Genomic DNA, 18717 nt, shown 5'->3' with positions numbered 1-18717 from the left:
ATTTAAAGTAACTGAACAATATTCTCAAATATGGATGTCACATGTTTTTGTGAATGAAGGTCATGCACTGATAAAAGAAAGCAAGACTATTGCAATATTTACAAAGAAGCTTTTCCACATATTGAAGTATCTACAATATTATTTTGAGATAAAAGCAGCAAGAGCACTAAAGATTCTCACAGAATGACCGGCATTTTTTGTAGCATCGTTTACTTCCATCAATTATTGTTATTGTGTTATCATACATCCAATAGAAATCAAAGAACATCCACTTCCCCATGACATGGTCATAAGGAGATGGCCTCTGTTCTGTCAGACAAATAGCAGGAGGAAGAAAAGAGGGCACTTTCATAAAGCTATGGCAATTGTAACAGGTGGCAAATTGCATTAGGTTTCAATCTAAGTGGCACAGATCAGCAACACCGATCTTAAGTCATATTTAAAAAAAAAAAAAAAAAAGCAAGCGCTCTCATCATCAGGATTGTCATGTGACATTTAGCGACTGAATGTAGTCTGTGTGAGCTGGGCTGTGCATCAACTTAAATGTAACAAGGTTTTCGAGACAGCTTTTGGTCTGCCGGGCCCATTGGAGGTCCTTCTTAACGAAGTTATGTATTTAGAACCCCAGCAGCTCTCTTGTCCTGAAGGCTGATGTGAACGCTTTATCATAAAGCTTGTCCACTGAAAAAAAAAAATGCAGCAATTTAATCCACTGCAGGTTCAGCCGGGCATACTTTCATCAAAATACCCCAAAGATCAAGAGTTGTATCCAATTTGGTCTACCATATTCCCTTGATTGCAGAAATTAACAAAGAAAGATACATTTTGCCTGGCCAGTAGCAAGTCAGCCTTTTGTTAAATTGACAACATTGTTTGGTCATCTTCTCTTTGGGTTGAATGTTCACGAAAGCCAGCAGCTTTCTTCTAGAAATGGAAGCAGCGCCCGCCCGGAGTTTGGAAAACGAGGAAATGCCCGCAGCTTTTACAATGAAGGCATTTTTAATTTGATGAGACGGTAGAATAAAGCAAATCAGCCAAATTATAAAATTGGTGGGAAATGACGTCACAGTATGAACCTGGTTGCTTTCTTGATCTTTTGTAGAATATTTGGAGGATCTTAAACAAAAAGGTGGGTCTTCACATTTCTTATAAATTTTTTAAAAGAGATCTCTTATTAGATCTCATTATCTGGCACCCCTGTTATGCACAGCTGTTTGTTGATCTTATCTCTAGGCTTTTGTTTTGGCTGCTAGCAAACATTTGAAACATTAATGCCAATTCAATACCCCCTCTTGCACTTGATAAAAGTAGGGCAGTCATTATGTCAAGAAACCAGCAAAGTCCTTCTAACAACAAGCCTGTGGTTATTATGATGCATTATTCAATAATACAGAGGAGGTACGAGTGGCATTAGCTTTGCACTCCTAGAGCTTAATAATGCATTTTTTTCTTCACCTTTCCTTTCTAATGTTTCTGATGGCCACAGCAGCCTCATTTGGCATTTTGCACTCTATAAGCAAGTTTTCTAGCGAGACCTACAAAACTTTAATATGGAACGCAGTATTTTGTCCATGGCGGCTTGAAGTGTGATTGACATGTCCGCTGGGAATATGATGTAAAATAGAGCAAGTAAAGTACTGGTCTCGTAGTTCAAATGATTAGAAGGCAAGAGATTGTCGGTGAGCACTTAAACGTTAACTCCTCAGAAGATATCAAGTAGCCTCCCCTGTTACTTTATTAAATTTAAAAAGTGACTTGAATCGATGCACAGTTCAGCTACAATATTTAGGTTTTATATACATATATATATTTTGGAAATCAATTTATTATATTTATTTTTTAATGATATTTTATTATATTTATTTAGGCTTTTTGAATGAGCTGATGTTGATTTTGTGGAAATGTAGTCTATTATCCAGCACATGCAAGTATGTCATCTGCTTTTGTGGTGGAGGTCAGAAAGGGTAGCATTGAGTCCTCTCTATACAATTTGTAAAGGTCACTATAATACAATGCACTACATTTCTTTGCGTTCCATTTTCACCTCCTCATGGTCGTCTTTGGTGCATTTCCTGAATAGGCTGCATGATAAACATGTTTATATTGCAAAAGACATTCCCACTTAAAGAAATAATGACCAAGAGCTTATGTTGGCTGCCGTGTAGTAGGCGAAGACAAAATTGCAGAACTGATTAAATGACATTTTCTTCTGTTCAAAATAAAAATCCTTTTGCCTATTCGGTTAGATGGCAGAACAGTTTTGGTATTGATCGTGACAAAAAGAGCTTGTCGGGGCAGCTGAAGTGAATGGCTAAGCATTTCCATTGTGTTAACTCATTTTAAATCTCCATTTTCACCCAAGTTGTTCTTGATGCCTATTAATACTTCTTTCGATGTTTTCACTCTCTCAATTGGTACAAAACAGAGTCACTCACACAACAGTCTATTATATTCATCCGGGGACAATAGTGTATGACTGCTCTGATGTCTATAATGTGAAATCCAATCAAATGAAGAGCATTTAGAGCTACTTAAGGACCTTTCCAGCATGTAAACAATGCAATGAACTCTGTAATAGGAGCTTGGCTAGCATCTGATTGAATTGTCGTGTAAGGTCTTGTTGACGTACAATAGGGTAATTGTCAATGTACTGTACAGAATTTCTGGAGTCATAATTACATGACATTTAGCTTTTTGTATTCTGTGCATTAGGTAGCTGTGAATGCTGTTTGTTGGTTCTATGAAAAGGAAGGTGAATGTGCGTCGTCTTCCTCATTGACATAATAGAGGCTGGCATCATTTGAAAACAACAATGTAAAGCTGAATCAAATGGTTGTCTGTTGGGACACCTACCATTGAAAACCCTCGTTCATGCTGATTTTTTCTATTCTTTCTTTTTGTTTGTTTCTCTCCCCCCCCCCCCCCCCCCCCCCCAGTGATGTCATTTTAATATATTTTTGCACCTGCACTTGCACATGTGGTGAAAAGGGCACTGATTCAAATTCTAGCGTACAGTTCATAATGACTTTTAACCCTCAAAAATGTTATCTGTATGGCAGGAATTTTTCAGCATTCAATGTTGAGGAATGACTTCAAATAGGCACTCATAATTGTGCACGCCATCGTTGACGGCGATCAATAGAAGCCGTTTGAGTGAGATTAAAGTTCATGTCGTGCAATTCTGCAAGCTTTTGAACATTGGAACATATTTAGACTTTGGGTAACCAATGTAATATTAATATTGTATGCGCAAAAAACAGTATTTGTATTGATGAAGTCAAAGTGAGAAGATGTCATTTCAGGTGTATGCTATGCATTAAAAATGTGTGCAACCATTGTTTTGCTTAAGCGCACACACAAATCACATGATGTACATATATCTGCTGAAGTGGCAGCTGCTTGGATGGAAAACGAAACAGATGTGCGAGAGTGCTGGTAGTCAAGGGGCTGTGGTGGTTGACTATGCTAATGTTTTTCTTAATGACGTTGCTGTGAGTGATAATTGATCATTTTCATGACCATATTAACTCCAATATCCCATCATGGTCAGAGCGACTCCAACCCCCACTATACCGCACAACACACCCACACACAATTCTTTCACTGCACAGTAATGGACGCCTCCCTTTGAGCCTTGAAATAATTAACTAATTAGCTTAATTAAAATCAATATAGTTGCCGATACCAGTGTGGACATTTCAGGGATGCCGTCTCTGTCTGCAGTCGAAGGTTTTGAAAAAACGAATGGGGTGGGGGTTAATGAGTGTGCAACATAAACAACCCGTAGAATTGAACATTTAAGGATATTTGGTGTGTGTGTGTGTGGGGGGGGGGGCAAACTAGAATCCGTTTTTATTAAGTAAGGCAGAGTTTGGACATTCCAATGCTTGATATTTAACTATTGGAGAGCAATGAGATAATCAAACAAAAATATGAAATGAAAGACAAGAAAAGGTGAAGATTCAAATGAGAGTGAGAGACTGAGAAAGGTTCCTAATGCTGATTTATGAGTGCTTGGCGGTCTTTAGCTGAAATAAATGGCTTGTGGGAGTGGCCGCAGCATTACTCCCTGTACAGGATACTAAGTGCATTGTAAGGTCAGCCATAAGGCCAAACTTACATATGTACTGCTCTGCCCTCGTAAACCTTTGTTAATATATCAGCCACACAACGGAACTTTAACTAGTGCATCTGAAACACTCTTTGCTGAATTATTGTTCTGTAATGCTTATGAGATTAAACTGTTTAGCTAGCACATTTCTTTGGAAAGATTTGGTTCCCTCTGTAACTGACATTTGTGGATTCAAATTTCTGATTGCTTTCTTTAAAAAAAACAAGTTAATACAATGGTAAACCTGTGGAAACAATTTGCTCATACGCATACAAGTAATGCACAAAAACAGACTCACACACACACACATACACGTTTCTGCTTTTTTGTTTTATCCTCCGTTGGTTGCTTTCAGTTGACCTCCAAACAAAAGGCATGAAAAAGAGTGGAAAAATGAAATGATTGCGTAAATGGATAGCTATTTTCAGATAGAGAAAGAAACAAGAAGAGATGAGAGGGTGAGGGGCAAGGAGATGAGAAAGGAAGAGACAGGAGGATATTACAAGGTTGGACGCTGCTATGACTGGAATAGAAATGAAGGCTAAATGGAAGAAAATGCATACAATGACAACAGAAGAACGTAAAGTATGTCCATGAATGATTGTTGTGATTTCTTGGTTTCTTTATTCATCAAAGCACCATCAGTTTCAGTTTATCCACCCACACCTACAATATAGAGGTACTGGATTTAATTCATTGCTAGACTTCAGCAACTTCTTTTCTGAGGATTATAATAGTCAATTTGTGATACCAATAATGATGAATGTGCAGTTATTATTATTATTAGTGGTAGCAGTAATGGGTGTTTGATTCAGTATAGTTGCAATATATTACAATTCCACATTATTTATGATTGCCAAGTCTAATCAGAACCATTTGCATTTTCTTTATATACTACATAACTGTACAAAAAGATATTTATGGGATGCAACCAATATTCAATTGTCCAGTACTGCTGATATTGAATGAAACTATATTTTATATCCTCCCATTTTTTTGTATCATTTTATAAAACAGAAAACATGTAGAATCCTGTCACAAACAAATGGGTTTATCGTTGCTCTAACATTCGTTGGTCTCATTACCATAGGAAGCAGGATTTTTCAGAAGACTGCGACCACTGCTGACGGATTACCAACACAACGCACATGTGCAGTTGCGCACCATGATCCGTAATGAGACCTTATTCCGGACACCCGGCCGTGCTGCCTGTAAATTCTATCCGTCACTCTGCACGTACATACTTAATCAGCTAATGTTGTTTTATTCCTTGTTATTAATTTGCTCCCTTTTGTGATTTATCTAAAGTGCTCTGCATCACAATAATATTTTGTCTCCTTTCCAGTTGAGAGCAGCAGAGCATTAGAGGAGGCAGTGTGCTTATTCATGTACTTAAGGGATTGCATCTGTAATGAATTGACTAGCTGTTTAGGCCACCCTACGTTGCCTACTACTCACCTTAATAATGTAAGCAGGTCGTAACTCCTTCGAACCCAAACGGGGAAAGGTATGCTTATAAAGACATGCACATATTCATTCAATACTTCTATATTAGCCGCTGACCTCTACGTGTGCTGGGTCCTCTCAGTGCAGCTGCATTGGAATATCCATTTTTATGTTTTGTGTCTGGCAAGAAGCACAAGTGTCTCTTTTAAGATTTATTTCAATTCTTGCATTTCATTTTCTCATTTTCTTTTCTTAGGTTATGGCCTTGTAGCAACAAAAAAAAACAAGATTGAATAAACAGGAGGCTGAATGAATCATTTGAAATATATCATGTAATTCAATATTGTAAGAAATATATTTTCTGACTGACAGTGGTAAAGGACACCATCAGCATTAAGTGATGCATGTCACATTTGAAATACTTTTAAATATTGTCTTTAGCTTTTGTCCAGTCCAGAGTTTAGTCTGACTCTCATCCCTCTCATTTTTAAAATGCTATCGTGTGTAGGTTTCTCGTAAAATACCCGTGGAAACAATTTGCACACATACGTATACAAGTAATGCACAAAAACTCACACACACACACACACGCACACACACACACGTGTTGACCAATGAGTCATTGCTGTCAGTATCGATTTCCTTTTCTCCGAATGACCCCTGTCACCGCAACGATAGAGTGCCTGATATTTCACCAGTATCGCACCGACTCTGCCTCTCTTTTTCACACACTCCATCACTTCATAATATTTTTCATTTCACTCTTTTTTTTTTTTTTTTAAATATGTTCTGCCTCTTCCTGTGTTTGTTAGCTTGTGGCGTTGGGCTAAAAGATTGGCAACACTTTGTGTCTGTCAGACTATGCAACACTTCTCCCAGTACCAGTTACAAATTCTTAGGTGTTCACAATTTCTTTATTTCTTTGGACACAGGAGGTCCCCACTGCTGACACAGACGCATAAAAAAGGCCACGCTGGAGTTTGCAATCCCCTACCTGGAGAAGCCAAAATCCTTCTGTGAGTATGTCCTGTGGACAAATAAGATTTTTTTTACAGAAAAAACAGGACTGCATAAATTTGTGTCTTGTCCTTCTCACACGATCATCCTGTTGCCGCTGTGATCAAGATGCTAAATTAGAGGAGTAAGGACCGGGGCAGTGCAGTTTACACCTCCAATCCCAGCGTGTGCTGTCAAGCTTGATTGCACTTTACAACACCGGAGAAAATCACATTCATTTCCCTAAAATGAGCAGAATTACTTCAGTATGTCAGAGCAGCTGACTTACAATGTGAAGTCGTTTTGGCACAGATGCCCTGAGGTTGAGCTGAGAACTTTGTGACTGGATCGATTTGTTAGACCGTCCCCAAAAGTATGTATTGTCTTCAGGCACTCTAGTTCATGAGAAACTAAATACATACATGCATACTAACAGATCTCCCCGTGTAGCGACAGAGGGGGACAGTCAAGTTGGCCTTAGGGACTGGCTCCGCCTCCTCAGGGAGGCTGAGCTCCACAGCAGATAAGCGCATCAGTACTCCCCCCATGGCAATATGTAATTCCCTAAATGATGTTTCCCACCAGCATGTAATGCTGAAAAAGACTAGGCCTCTGTTTTTAGACCCCCCTTCGAGAGGGTGATTTTAATAAGTTTCACACTATACAATAACTTTTCTGGATTCAAATCGTAATACTCATGTGCTATCATCAGCAGATGTCATATGAAAATTTAAGAGCATTCTAGAGGGAGAGTAACACGTGGGTAGCTTGACAGCCCACAGTGTATAACCAATTAAAGCTCGCAGCCAAATCAGTTTTGTGGTGCACATCAAGTTTTTGACATTTCTGCCCTATTTGATCCAAAGGGCATAATGGATTTGCAGTCAGCGACGTGATGGTGGGGCTATTTACATCACACCTTGAGCGCTTTAAATGGCTGCATATAAAGTAAGAATAAAATAAATGAAATGAGTAAATCAGGTCTCATGAAATGAAATGACAGGCAGGTTGAAACAGCGGGTGAGTTGTGTGTGGGTGTGCGTGTGTGTGTGTGCGTGTGTGTTTCTTGCCACCAGCGTCAACATTAAACACATCAGATTGAAGCCACCCTCTAGGGTGGCATCACTCAGCCAGGTGTGTGTACTTACGTACGCAGCCGTGTGGTGAAATCCTCAATCTTTTATCTACTTTTCCATTCCCTGTGTTTTTATTTATTTATTTTATTTTTATTTATGTTTTCCGTTCAAATGGTGCACACGACACACACACACAATGATCTGTCAATGTATTGATGTGCAAGTGAGTGTCATTTTTTTTTCCCCCCCTCTCTCTTTCTGCTTCCATCACATTTTTTTATTTTTTTTCTAATTTCCTTTAGTAAACTCTTCCGGAGAGTTTTGTACTTATCGTGAGTGCTGTGTTGGAAAGTTAGTCAGAGAGAAAAAAAAAAGCTTTGATTGAATTCATAATGTCACATGGTAAAGGTAGACACATGCATATCTTGTTCCCCCCCCCCCCCCCCCCCGACAGTACCCCTTGGCGTCACTGATATTTTTAAACTCCAGATATTTCGGTTTCTGTCATTTGCGAGGCCTTAAGTTTTCTATTTTCCGCCATTACCTGCAGCTGCCATGCACCTCTCTCGCTCGCTCGCTCTCTCGCTCTCTCTCTCTCTCTCTCAGGACAGGATGCGGATATGTCTCTTTTTCTCCATATTGACTTTCCCAGGTCAGGCTTCTCTTCCTCCTATTAGCTCAAGCTAACTGATCAATACCCGACCCTGTGGTAGGCTGCTTGTGTGGGGACTACCACCAGGATGTCTCCCCATTGCATGATCTCATAACTAATAATCAGATCTTATCCATAATGTTCCAGCTGACCTAGCCGCTGCTACAGCAGCTCTAATGACTACGTCAATCAATCATGACTGCTTAAGTGCATGCATACTCTCTTCTTTGTGATTCAACGTGTCTCTTTTCCTTTTCGCTGTTTCCCCAGCTGCTTAGCGGTGACGTGCGGTGATGGGTCATGGATAAACAGCTGCCGGGGAAGGAGGGAGCCTGAAAAGTTCACGTAGAAAGATGGAGATCCGTGAAAGACAGAGGGAGCTCCGCAGGGGATCTTCAACAGTTAGGTGTGTAAGGGTGAGATTTGCCATATATTTCTATGAGGGTGAGCTTGTGTGTGTGTGTGTGGCAGCGTGCCAGGCGGTGCCATCTGGCTGCTTGACAGCACTCCTCTCATTAACAAGGAGGTTAATTGCTGTGGCAGCACCCAAGCTGTTTCAAACATCACCCTAGGGAGAGCAAGGCAACAGACCATCTACTTGTTTGTGTGCGCACAGTCATGCGTGTGCATGTGTGTGTGTGTGCAAGAGAGAACTCACACACATAAAAGAATAACCTGTTGTGCATTAACCTTTAATTGTGAAGTGAATAGTGATGTGTGCAATTTTATTTTGTATATGTGTGCGCGTTTGTACGTGCTTGCGCATATATGCCAGTCAATTTGAATGTTTGTGTTCGTATGAATTATGCCCCGTTGCTGTAATGGTGTAGAAAAAATTAGGTTTACAAAGCCAATGTCTATAGCCCTGAGGGCAAATGCACACACACACACACACACACACACACACACACACACACACACACACACACACACACACACACACACACACACACACACACACACACACACACACACACACACATATCAACACTAAGACACACACACTCGCATACGGGGCAAGGGCAATGAGGAGCAATTTGCATGTTATTACTGCATATTCATGACAAATTTTGTTAGCTTTCGCCTAATAGGGCCGAGTGACAGGTTGAGAAATCGAGAGCCTGCTTTAATAAAACACACTCGCACACAAGTACACACGCTTAGTCTCTTCTCCGTCACCCAATAATCATCATGACACTAAGTAGGAATCCCCCTTTCATCTGCTGTGATATTGCAGCATTTTTTACGCTCAGATACTTTATTATATATAACAATAGTCACATAGCCTCATTTGTTGGATGCATCATTAGGAACACGCCACGTGACAGCGCACACTCACCCCAGCGGTGGCATCAGTCAACACGATGACCTTCTGGCATCCCAGTAATGACATTGCGATATGCGAAGCTAATAAACAACGCTTCCAAAAGTCATTTTTTAGACCAACTCTCACTTTAATCGAGTGAGCGTAACAGGAAGTTTCAAAATTGCATATTGCGGAGTTGTAATAGAAACTATAAATACCTTTCAAAGTGCCCCTTTGGTTCGCTTCTTGTCGTCAAACATGCCATCGGTATTGCGGTTTTTACATTAGGATTCCCATAAAAAGGCAACAAATATCAAATAGTATTGCATGTACTTCATCTCGATAAAATGAAAAAAAAATCAAATAAGACATCCAGATATAGACATACTAGCTTTATATTAGCAATGAATCCATTGCTCATATTCCTAAATTGGTTTTGCTCAAGTACAAATCTATTAAAATTGCAGCTGAACCTTTTCCCCTACGTCTCCTCTTGTCGTTCAGTTGAACGAAATATTTGTATACTTTTTATTATCCTTGAATAAAATGCTCGGCAAAGTGATCACTCAAAATACGAGTGCACCTTGTTGTGAACGTCTGACAGAAAGCGATAGCGAGACACATTCTTTTGGCTTGAAACACAAGCAGACTGTAATCTAAAGTCATCTTTGGCTTTCACGCCATTTGACAGAAAAGTTTGTTTTGCAGAAGTGAAAGATTTAACTCTCGATGCTCTCTATCCAGACTTGTCACTTTTGTCAAACGCCGTCTTTCCCCCTCGCTGCTTGCTTGGCACCAACGTGCAGACACGCTTGATCAAATACCAGTTTTAACATTTTTAATCTGCGCAAAGTTTCATCTGAACAGGCTAGTAAATATCAAATTTGTGTGTGTGTGTGTGAAAGAGAGAGAGGGAGCGAGCGAGCGCGCATGGGATTGTGCATACCTCTTTATGCCTGTGTGTTTGTGAACTGTGTGATGTTTTTTTTTCTCTCCTTTGCCATCTTGGGTGTGTGACAGCTGTCACTGGTGACTTCAGGAGTTTTATGGGCAGAGTTCGCATATTTTTACAGTTGGGACACACACATGAGCACACACACAAGTCGGATTCGTTTGACATCATTTGGTGCATCTTTTTGCGCCGTGTGAATCAACTTGGAACTACATGTAACATTTTATTTGGATTTTGTCAGTAGTGTGATATTTCAAATGTACATAATCCTATTCATTATCTTCATATCAAACAGAATATTTTTATTAGACTCTTGCCGACAGTTCTCTATGATTTGATAATGCTTGAATTATTTTTGATTGATACTTTTAGAGAGGTAATTATTTTGTGTTTATTGTTTTGATTGAGGTTTGCAGTGTTATTGTAGCTCGACAAGTAATAACCAAAATAATAATTATTTCCAAAACACTGTCTGTATTAGAGCTCAGCTACCTCAGCTTTAAAAAGTGGACAATGTTTCTTTTGTTACAGTTCTGATTGTCTGGTCCGGAATACTTTAGGTGCAGAAGCGTCAACAACCTGCCTACAAATTCAGCGTCCCGTGTCTGATGCGACCTGCAAGTCGAAGAAGAATACTTTGCAAAATGAAGAGGTAACTCACTCCTAACTTTGAAATATTTCTAAATAAAATGTACGAGTCTACCTCTAAATTGAGGTCAATAAAAATCTCCTTCCTTACAGTTTGACATTTTTGATGATTCAAAACTTATTTACTCAGCAACTTATTTCGTAAAAAAGCCTCATGACAATGAGCTCCCTTCAAAAGCATCCTCACCTTTAATCTGCCCTTTGAGCCCATCTGAAAAATGTGAAAATTCGTCATCATGCTGTTTTTCTTTGCATGAAGCTGGAATCTGGAACCTTTTAGCCCCAATTAAAACAACTTTACACGCTTAACAATGCAATCGATGCAACTTGAATTCCTCGAGCTACTAAATCTTTTCATCTGCATTGAAATGAGTAGCTATCATCTACGCAGTGTTTTCATTCCTTCGCCTACACTATTATCCTGTTGTGTAAGCATGCATGTTTATTTGTTGAGGTATTGCATTCCGCAGTTGACCTTGTGTCGCCTGTGTCAGTCTGACAGAAAACCACAATAACATTCGGACTAACTGTGCTTCACTATATTGTGATTGCAACCTTTTTTTCCTTTCCTTCCCTGTAGCAAATACAAAATATACATCAACAACAGGAATCTGGACATAATTTAAAAATACTTCTCATATGCTGTCTATGGTGCGGGATTTTAATGTTTCCAAATCCTACAGTGCATTTTGCTGTGTAAGAGTAAATAGTCTTTATGTTTATGCTTATTGTAGGTGGCAAGTCATATGCTTGAGCTCCAAATGAAGTTGGCACACTTCCAGAGTGAGATTTCCTGTCTGCAAAGCCTCCAGAAAGACAACATGAAGGAAATTGCTGAGAAAGACCTCAGCATCACTAAACTGCAAGCAAGCATTTTGCTGCTGCGACAGGAGCGTGTCAACACACATGCTCAGGTGCGTAGAAACACACCTCTCATTTTGCTTTACAGGATCGTGCCTTCAATTGATGTCTTGATGTTTTAAGGGAATTCTAAATGACCTCTCATCATTTATTTTCTCTATATATATCACAACAGATGGAGGAGATGAGTAGGGCAGACATGCCAAATGTTTCAAAGTGGGCTGAGGGAAGCTGCTATTTAGAATGTGGAGGTGAACGTATTTATACAGCAAATGGATCCAAAAATGGATGACAATATGGAAATGAGGCAGCATTAATTCTCCTCAGCATCCCTGCGTTTTAATCGACTTCCAGGATGAAAATGAGTAACTCCATCATTAACCGAGGGAAGATCATTTCAACTAATTAAAGACCAACATGGTTTTCCAATTACAAAATTATTTAAACTCGCATCCATTCTTCATCTGCTGTGTGTGGTTGTTATTTTTTTCCCCCCAACTTGCTTTGTATTGAATTTCATTTTTATACATTATTTACTCAACAATGTGATTTTGTGTTTTTAACCCTTGCAACGCAAACAAAACAATATATTTACATTGCTGGCATACACTCGTGAGTGGTAGGAAAAAAAACAGCAAAACACTTCACCTTAATTCAGACCTCAGACACTACCCCCCCCCCCCCCCCCCTCCTTCCATCCGCCATCTCGCCACAACGGCTTCAAATTAATCTGCAAAATATTGATTTGAGGAGCACGGGAGTGGTGGGGGAAGTAGGGGTGCACGATTGCGGCCGCATATTAATAAGAACGGGCTGCTCTTCATCTCTCCTCTATACTTTAAGATCCTCATATCTTCATAATTGATTAATGTTCCTTTGTGAAGTGGGAATGAATAATACATTAGTGGGCCTGCTGCACCCTCAGGCTGATGAGAAAATGTTTAATTTCAGTAAATGTAACGCTCCCCTCTCCCTCTCCTTCCCTCGCTTTCATTCTCCCTCTGCTTATTTGTGAGTGCTGAAGTTTGTTTGTGAGCTGAACACTGGAGTGTTGTGGATTTGCCCCCCCCCACCACCACCACACTGTTGCCTTGAAGGGTATGTTAAGCATCAGAAACAAAAGACAGCAAGTTGTCTTAAAAAAAAGAAAAATCGCCCCACGGCTATTTTTTGCACACGTTGCATCAGAATGCATCATTAATTTGTGCTGCATCAGGCAGCAGCAATCAGTGGAAAGATGCAAGCAACCTGGCACTAACCTCTTTAACAGCTTGGAAAGGTGCTAGTTGGGTGACACGCGCAATGTTATGACTGGCACCGCTCGCTGCTCATCTGGCTGACAGCGCTAATTATGTTAAACAGACGGCTAATGATGATGATGGGGGATTTGAGAGCTTCAGCATTGAGAGCCAAGCGCTTGTGTGTGTGCTAGCGTTGGTGGGCTCAGCGGGGCATCTGGCACCTGATGGCGAGCATCTGTGTACGTTGAAAAGATAAACTATGAAGTGTACACCCACAGGTCCCACTTCATGCCTATTTAGCGCTGCCTCATTTTCATTTGAACGCACAAGGCTTCATCTATGCGCACAAATTGAATAAACAATACTTATCCTTTAACAAGGATCCTAATTAGTTATGCTAATGAGCCCAGATAAGCCAATTAACGTCATGAAGTGGTTTTTCTGTGTGTGCCCGAGAGCACATCAGAGACACTTAAGAAAACACATTTGCCTAATTAGCGTTCATTGATATAGACATGCTTTTATTTCTTTATTTTTTTTCCACGTCTTTATTGTTCTGCATTCAAACACATCGTAATAGGCTTTTGCATACTCGGAGAAATAATGAATGCGAGGATATATGCACACGTCTGCCCTGCTGCCAGTCTTTGGATCCACATGGACGTGTATATTTTTACAAGTTTTACGGTAGATTAAACAGAGTGTGTATTTTTTCAGTGCGTGTCTGCCTGTTCCATTAGTTTATGTCTTTAGAAGTACAATTGGGCTTCAAGTTCTTTCTGTTTATTTAAAACCTTCAGTCTGCGCTCCCCTCCTAATAGTGAGCCGTGTTTCCTCTCGTTTAGCTTCTCCACTCATTATGCGGGCCATGTGGAAGAGACAGTGTTTAGAGAAGTCTCGGAGAGGGACAAAGTTTGGAGGGAGAAAATGAATACGAGCGAAAGCCAACCGGGGAGAAAAAGACTGCTAAATGACTGAAGGGGAGAGAATGGAAATTGTCTTTGAACCTGACCACAATTTCTAATAGTTAGGAACGAGGGGGGACATTGGACAAAACTGTCTTTGTGAGAGTAGAAAGTATGCAAGCTTTGTGATGCCTTAAATTTTCCCGTTTGAGGTGTTTTAAAATAATCAAATATATCATTGATGTGAAATTGCATAAAATATGTAAGTAACATTAAGTGGACTTCTTTCCAGCTACGCTAAAAAAGCCTCGCCGTACTTTGGCATATTTTCAGAGAACTGGTGCCTAGCATTCCAGACAAAAGTATGTTCCTGCAATCCCGAGCAAAGTTTTCTCATTTGAAGATGAAGGAGGCAAATTTATACTAATTATACTTCTCATCACAGCAGATTCCGCAGAGAGAGCGACCACTCCGCTTTATATTTATTTTCTTATTGAAACAACTTAAATGGATAACTCAAGTGGTGCTTTTGAAGTGATTTTTTTTTTTTTTTTTTCGTCACGGAGAAGGTACACGCATTTATATTTGCCCATAGGGTGAGATTAGTGCAGATGGTACCTAAAGAGATTGGAATATACACTGCATTTCTATTTCTCCAACAGTCCAAGTCAAATCAGGTAAAATAGCAATTTAAGAAAAGAACTTTTAAAGCATATTCCCTTTGAGGACTGCGTTCATACCGTTTTACCCATCCTATAGTTGCGTTAATATGTATTGTAATCAGGGTGCCCAAAATGATAGAACCCATCTCGGTCCCAGATGATAATCTTTTATGACTCATAAAATCCCTCTGCTTTTATTTTGGTATTTTGCTGTGTTGTGGGCTTTCACCTTTGGGCAGTGAATGTGTTGCCAGCAGCTAATAACCCAACAGCCGGCCCTGCTGTCTTTAGAGACACCAGATGGCCTGAATACAGACATCTATCTTTTAACCCCCACGCCGATTGTTTTACTCTATTTGGGACTACCATCTTTGATTTAGGACCATTTGAAGCAACACAATGAAGAACCCCCGTGAGTGGATTTAGGGTTGACTCACTGCTGAAACTACAAGATTGTTTCTCTTGTGACTGAGAACACAAGTTTATACTTTTGAAAAACAACAAGGGGGTCTTTTTGTAAGATGCACTTGTTCAAGTTGTTTTCAAAGAATAGCAGGTTGGTTACAGACAAGGCAGTCTAAATTCAACCTGGCCTTTTGATATGATATAAAAAAAAACATCAGTGGTGAAATGTACTGTACTGGCCAAAGCTTGTATTGTATAGTGAGGAGACTTTAATACTCTGTGCAGGCCTTAAATGGGTGTGCGAGGCTAATATCAGCTCATGCTCACATCGGCTGAGTCATCTCCTCTGTGTCCTTGGCTTATTAACCGATTTAAGGCTGATTAGATCAGTCTTGCACGGACATGCACTGGCACACGCGCACGCATAACGCACCAAATTTGAATATCAAAATGAAATTGCTCCACCAGTGAAAACTAGATTAATTCAAAAATGTTTGCATCAAGGTGTAGGGAAAAGCGATGACCGTGCATCTTTTTTTAATGCACCTTGCAGCGTTTTAAGCCATTTATGACATTAACTAATGCTCATGTTATGCAAACGCACTTTTGCAAGTCCAAACCACTTACGCCAAGCATACTTGATGCTCCCTTTCTCCTCCTTTGCTTTGATTTGACTTCACGAGATGATCAGCATAGCTATTGATTTTGCACTCTATATGATGAGCTCAAATGCATATGGCATCTCCATAATACCATGCCATAATTCCGAGATGATGATGATGTGTGCCAGAGTGCTGTGCGTGCCTGATTCTTTTAATTCCAGCAGACATGCCTCAGGAGTATTGAAGTTTAGCGGACCTTATGAACATTGTTCACCTCATTGCCAGCTTCCTACCATATCATCATAGTTTGGGGTTTCCAGTCCGAGTCCAATTTCAGACAAATACCAACATGAGTACAACAACACAGAATCCTCTCACCATGCAAATTTTTGTCATGCCTTCCACCGGCAGAGTCCACAGTGGGGAGATGAAGACACATTGGTGTTAATGAAAAGCCCTTCTAAACTCTCCTCCCCGCATGAATGTTTAAACATGCTTGTCATAACATTCATTCGCTCACACATGACAGCTAGCATCTGTAGCTGCCTCGCTCGCCCCTCAATATTTTATCACACCAGCCCTTCGAGACCCCGCACTGGCACAATGTCTGCGCGTTGAATTATTACGACTAAAAACCGATTGTGTTCTCGACCAAGTGGCAGCGCACGTAATAATGGAGTGTGAATTTCACAGCTCATAATGGCACAACTAGTCAGTTTGAAATATAAACAAGTGCAAATGAGGAGAATGTGTTTGCAAATGCAAGTTGAGGGGAATTAAATCTGATATGGTGAGAAGCACTCAACAAGCAATTTTGAACACCTCGGAATTCAAATGTCATTTTAGGGAGAGGTAAGCCGCTATGGTCGAACAAAATGAGTTCAAATAATTCTTTTTACACACCCACCAAAAGATCTCCGCATGTGTCATAGGTCAAGTTACGTTACTTAAAAAAATGCTGACAATAAAACAAGTGAAGAAAAATAGCTATGTAGGTTTTCTTAATCCAACAATCAAATCTAAAACAATCTAATCTGTAAATAATCCAAGACCCTGCTATCTAGAACATGTATAAAATGTCAGGTTAGCAGTCGTGACCTTGGTGTCTGACAGAATGGAGTTCACCATGGTAACGGTTGGCCGGCATCCCCCTCGACACCACCTCTCATCACTCCCCACCACTTCTCACTGACTCACTGCCAATTTGATTGGATGCACAATTGAAATGTCATGCCTCAATAGCACGCGCACGCGCATACTCAACCGGACTAACCAGATGGAAACATTGGGGCGAAAGAACAGGGCACATCAAACGATCCAAAATGAGAGAAACCCCAGACAAAAGTAATGCAGTAAAAACAGTTACGGGCCTTCTGGCTGTGAATTTGAGTAGCAAGAAATGGGTCCTATCTGAATATGTGTGAATCACAGTTAGCAGGTTAACGTGTTGTGGCGGAACTCTGCTCAGAGCGTCAATGTCGAGAGGCCTCATAGATGCTGAAAGCGGAATCAAATGAATATCAATGTAGAAGCAATTACCTCAGGGAAATGCTGTCTGTAGGTTAGCTTTGCAAGTGCACATGGCTCACCTTTAGCAAAGTGGAAGCAGACAGCACAGATGTATATTCCTTTTTATCCCCACTAACAAGCCTGTCTGCCCAGCTAAAATAGAAATGTCCAGAAGACATCTCCCCCCTCCTCACTTGGTTTCACCTAGACACACACTCCTTTAAAAATATGAATTATGGAAAGAGACCGTCTGATGCCATTTTTAAGAATTCAAATACAAAAGCGGCTTGAGAATTTGCAGCATATATAAAGGATGAAAGATGATCATTTTTTTTCCTCTCAAATCATGCTTACCTTAGAAATATTCCAAGCATCCCTGCAATTGACAGGCAACCTGCACAAAATTCAACTTTAATAAACATTAGAAAGAGAATAAATAAAACGGCACAATGACGTGTTTGCAAAATGTAATTCTTTTTCATTTATTATTATTTAAGAAATATACCTGCAAACATCAGTTGGTATTATTTTGAGGTTGCAAAAACAATTGCACAATGTAGATATCTAATCGGCTTAGCTCTCGTCTACTGCTGATCTGCATAAGTGAGCGTGCTTCTTTCAAAGCCACTAGCTCTTTAAAGCCCCCTTCTAAATCAGTGTTAAAGCCATGATAATAGACCCCTCTGACCAATTGATTGGCCTTCATATGTTTACAGCTCACTTTAATTGCTCGAAAAATACCATTTATCAGGCACGCGCATCTGCGCACACATGACCGCCAGTGTGCAAATGCGTCCCGTCCATCGACAAAAAGGCCCATTGATTTATCAGCTTCGGGATTTGTCCCGTTCACCGTACATAAAATGTGCCGCTCAAAATGGGAAATGGCCCCATCGATTCCCTTAAGTTGGAGCCCAAATGCTAAAGATTTTTGGATAAGCTTTCTCATTACTTAAGCTGAAATCAATAGGGGGAGCATGGGTCTAATGAATGAACGGGCCACAGATCAGATGGGGTGTGCTCATCCCTGGCCTGTCCTGGTCGATCTGTGTGTGTGTGTGTGTGTCTGTGTGTGTGTGTGTGTGTGTGTGTGTGTGTGTGTGTGTGTGTGTCTGCAAGCTTGAGGGGAACCTGCCTTTCTGATCACTTATCACCAAAAATCCACCTCCAATACCTATTGTGTCTTATTTTCTTTTTGCTCAATTAACCCCATTAAGTGTGTTGAGGCTCGCATGTCAATACTTCTGCATGACATGGTGGAGACTAAGAATAAATTGCATTTCGGTATAAATGTGGAATATGACACATTTATTACATTTCTACTTTCTTTAACATTGGGAAGTCG

Source organism: Syngnathus acus, chromosome 20 (genome assembly GCF_901709675.1).
Source record: "Syngnathus acus chromosome 20, fSynAcu1.2, whole genome shotgun sequence".
Lineage (NCBI taxonomy): Eukaryota > Metazoa > Chordata > Actinopteri > Syngnathiformes > Syngnathidae > Syngnathus > Syngnathus acus.
This window is presented reverse-complemented; position numbering follows the sequence as displayed.